The following is a 5119-nucleotide window of genomic DNA, read 5'->3' on the forward strand; positions in this document are numbered from 1 at the left end:
GAGGGGGCAAGGTGAAGTAGGGGGAAGAGGAAGCTCTCCCACACACTCACTCGACCTGGGCTAAGACTGGGTCCGGGGGTTCCCGGAACACCGCAAATATCCTACTCTGCAGGTGGCGTGGGGAGGTGCTGCGAAGTGTGGGGGGCGGCCCAAGGGGGTGGGAGAGGGTCTGGTCCATGCTGGCCTGGGCTGGGACAGGTCCCGCTGGCCCAAGGTAGCAGGAAGCTCTCCAAACACTCACTGGACCTGGGCTGGGACTGGGTCTGTGGGTTCCCGGAAGTCGGCAGAAATTCCTACTCGGTGGGCGGGGTGTGGGCGGTACTGCGGAGTGGTGGCTGGCGGCCTGAGGGGGTGGGAGAGGGTCCGGCCCACGCAGGGTAGCAGGAAGTTCTCCGCACACTCACCGCTGCCTTTCAGTTTTAAGTACCTACATGTACAAGGAAATATTTTTCAATTCAGATTCTGCTATACATTCAATTTTATGTCCCTTTAAAGTTTATGTGAAATTTTTTGTATGTCTAAGTTTACTTTTTTTTTTTTTTGGCGGAACTGGGGATTGAACTCAGACCCTTGTGCTTGACAGGGAAGCACTTATTCTACTGAGCCGTCTCCCCACTCCCAGCTCTAAGTTACTTTTGAGTACAATTAAAACTACAGTGTTTGTATTCCATAAAGCTTGACAAGTACAGGAAAAGAAATAGAAGAAAATGAATCCTTTTTTTTTTTTTCTTTGCGGAACCAGGGATTGAACCCAGACCCTTGCACTTGCCAGGGAAGCGCTTATTCTACCAAGCCATCTCCCCGGCCAATCAATCTGTTTTAAGATGATAACAATGCCACTACGAGAGAAAACTACTTACACACTCCTGCCTCTTAAGCTGTTTTTTGTTACCTACCTTTAAAATAACAAAACTGAAGTATTCACAGCAACTCTTTGACTTTTTTTAAACAAATAATGATTTTAAAAAATGAATCTCTGTAAGGAAATTATTATGGAATTAATATAATTAGGCAAACTTTTTAGTTTTTCTGGTATAGGGATTAAACCTAGGCCTGCAAAAGGAGCTACATACATCCCCAGCCCTTTTTACTTTTAGTTTTATTTAGAGATGATCTTGTTTGCTAAATTTCCCAGACTGGGCTTGAATTTGTGATTCTCCTGTGTGCACCACCACACCAGACTAAGAAATTCATATTTTGGAGATTTTGCTTGTTTGTTTGATTTTATTTTTGGCCGGCTCAGCCCGCCCTGAGGGTGTGGCTACATGGCATGTGGTGCCAGGAATCAAGCCGCAGTCCCCTGTGACTGTCTAAGCTTGTCTAAGCAGGTGCTTTATACTGCTGAGCTATCTTGCTGGCCCTGTTCATTTGATTTGTAAGAGGTATTGCTACCTGTGATACCAGCACTTGGGAGGCAGAGGTAGAAGGATTCTTGCAAGTTCGAGACCAGCCTGGGCTACAAAGTGGGCTTAAGGCCAGCTTGAACTGCATAGTGAGATGTTGTCTAAAAAAAAATATATATATATATATATTCCTGAATTTGGCATTCTACTTTCTTATTGACCCTGAATATTTATTTTCTAGCTCCTTTTGTTCTTTTATCATACACTGAAGCAGTTTGCTTTCTGCTCTGAATTGTGTTTAAGGACGTTTTCATTGTTTCATAAAGTTGTTTAATGTAAGATGACTAACAGATAATATTTTAATATGCAGGAATTGTGCTAAACATACTATAGATTGCTTGCTTCCTCATCCTACTCTTTATATTGTGGGATCAAAGTATGCTTCAGCAAAACTGCACTTCCTTACATAGTAAGGGCCTTAGGAGTTGTTCTTTAATTGGTGAAAGGAAAATTAATCCATGAGAGCCTTTTAATGTTGGAATCTTCAGGGATACATGTGTGTGTGTAACAGTGTGGAACATGAAGCTGTTTGCTGCTTCTTTTTTTTTTTTTTTTTTTTTTTTATACCGGGGCTTTGGGCAAGCTTTCACTGCTATGAGCCTGTACTTTACTTCCCAAAATGTAATGCCAGAACCTTTTCCAAGCACAGTTTTAAAATGATAACAAAATCTGTGAAAGGACTCTGTAAATTATGACACATACAAATGTTAATAGTGTTCAAAGAGCTCCAGGAAAGGAATAGAAGGCAAAAGCATCTCTTGATGCCTGTGTTGTGATCAGTTTTCATTTCAGAACAAATGGAAATTATGTACGGGAACCTTTCTGCTTAATTTGTTTTGTCTCCTTTTTTCAGTTCTTTGTCCTTTTTCTCTTACCAATTTCTTATTTTTTATATATTTCTTTTTTTCTTCTTCAAATTTTTCATGCATATATTTGATAATATGAGCAACTAATTTGAAGACAACACTGTATTACAACAAATACTGTGAAATTCATATTATTCTGTTCAGTGAAACTGTATCATTTGTAATTTTTCTGTTTTAATGTTATTTTGTACTCCCTTTAAAAAAATAAGAAAAACTGAAAAAAGAAATGCAGAGATCCTTAGCCTTGACTTGACATCATCCTCAATAAACAAACATTGTCTAATTGAACACCTCTCAAGATCATAAGGACAAGAGGGATGATAGTTTTTTCTGTATTGTATTAATTTTGAACAAGCCAGATCCTGGCTCTTGGGGGGATGCAAGGAGAACAGTGTATCTGCCTACTACCACCTGCTATTTTTAGATTGGCTACGAAGCCCTCTTTGGCTCTCTGTGTCCATCTCATTTGGCAACTCTTGCGCCTGCATCGTTCACAAAATGTAAGAAGCTCAGAAGGTGTAAAAGTGGATTACTTTGATTTTCCAGACTTCTTTGCTGAAAAATCATATCACCAGAGACAACTAGAAGGACATTGACTGTAAGTCAGACAATGCGTGTTTCCATTTAATGTGGTGGGCACATGGCAGCACAAGAGACATGATTCATTCTCATCTACCTTCATGGGGGGTGAGGAGGCAGTGGGTCTTCTGTCCTGGGGTCTTCCATCCATATCAAAAGAGAAATATTTAAATTAGAGAAGGGCATAAACACTGCACAGTCCCACACAAATGCACATATTTTTATGCATATATTTTTAAGGCCACTAAGGATAAAGTTCATACAAAAGAAATAGGAATAATATGAATGTTCAGGGAATAAGAACAGAACAGAAATAATCCCAGGAATGAGATTTTAAGGTTAATGTATTAAGTTAGATGAATTTTCCATTTATGTATAAAAGTCAAAGAATATGGATCCATTTTAAATGGGCATACACATAGACAGATAATAAAATTTAACTGACTTTACCGTATTTAGCTTATATAAAATGTTCTGAAACATTTTTGTTATTGCATATAATAACTTATCAAAATCCATTGTCAGGTATTGTGTGACATATAGTGGAGGGTTTTGCCTATATAATTTTATTATTTTAGTAGCTTTCTGTGCTAATTGTTCTTTATTGTTAAATTATCATTTTCCTATATTTAAGAATTATGAGTTAATAAATGTTCAATATTTTATTATAATTGATTTTATATGCTACTTTAATGTATATACAGATTGCAATAAAATTATGGTAGAAAATTCACTTAAAGCCAGCTCTATTTTAAGCCATATAATTGTTTTATATAATTGCATTCAGGAAGAAATTTATCCTTTCATGTCTGTCCCAAAGTTGCTATTTTTTCCTTTTCCTAAAGATTTTGAGAAAAACTTCCATTGTGAGTTCAGTCATATGTACAGCAGTAATAGAAAACAATTCTGCCTACTAGGAAAGAGCATGGGTATATTCTCTTACTTAAATTTGTGATTCTGAGGTCAGTGACATACAAACAAGTCCACATTTAGAATGATTAACACACAAAGGTAAACCTCATTTTTCAGGACTAAATTTCTTGAAAAAGCAGCCGGGCTCCTATAAGATGTTTTATTACTTACAAATGACCTTTACATTAATTATCATTTTACCCTCACAACAATCCTGCTAGGTAAATAGGAGTGTTTCTTTGTAAAAGTTCACAAAGTTGCAGTTGTATGTGATAAGCTAGGATTTATAAATGACTAGACAAGATGTTAGCTAGCAAAGGGATTACTGGAAAAGTATCTGCAGAAATTATGTCTACACAAAGAGATCTTCTAAAGTATCCTATCAGGTCCTTTCAAAATTACATTTCATAATTCCTGTGGTACTAGAGAGTCAGCGCAGTATACTAGGAAGCCCACCAAAAGATCTGGGTTTGCTGTTGCTTGCCCTCTCTGGACTCCATTTTCTCATCTCTGAACTTTGATTCCTTGTCTGTAACACAGGGACAATTTTTAATAACTTGCAGGTTCACAGAAAGGATGAAATGAGAACATAGAATAGGGCTGTGCGCTCACCTGCTCAATGGTTCAGTAATTGTGAACATAGTGATAATTCCGAAGATAACAACCCTTCCCCATAGCCAGTGACTGCTTCCCAGCCCATTAGGGATGTGCCTTGGGAAGAGAATCTAATGCCAACAGCCATTTTTTGATGCATTAGAAAAACAAATGGAGAATTTGTTGAATATATTAAACATAGGAAATATTTAAATGGAATAGAACCAATGGTGATATTTTGAATTGGAAACAAAAATCACAATTAAAAGCAACACAAATGGAAGGAAAAATCACTATGGTAAGAAAAATACTGGAATTGCTTTAGAAGGAGGATGTGGGACCCACTTTGCTGAATCCTGTCCTAAGTTATTTAGTGTTCTCAACTGTTGCCTGGAAATGAGGCATTAAGTTCTATCTCATCAGTTTTTTTTTTTTTTTTTGCAGATTCAAGAAGATATGTCTGTAAATCCATAACTTGTGTATTCTACTTATTCCTCTTCCTTTGCAAAAAAAAATATGATATTCGTATGGGCAAGACCTTTTTTTAGTCTCTGTTCCTGTCATGGAATATATAGTAGTATATACTCACATGTTTGTTTTTTTTTATTTTTATTTTTTATTTTTTAATTTTTTTATTGACATCATTTATTTTTATTTTAAAGAAAGAAAAAAAAATAAAAACAGTGGTGCAAAATCTCAAAACAAGATTTTAGGAGAGTAACAATGGTTAGTACATTGTGTATTGTTATTGCCAAAGTAGTTTCT

The sequence above is a fragment of the Octodon degus genome, unplaced genomic scaffold (genome assembly GCF_000260255.1).
Source record: "Octodon degus isolate 3935 unplaced genomic scaffold, OctDeg1.0 scaffold00269, whole genome shotgun sequence".
In the NCBI taxonomy this organism is placed as follows: Eukaryota; Metazoa; Chordata; class Mammalia; order Rodentia; family Octodontidae; genus Octodon; species Octodon degus.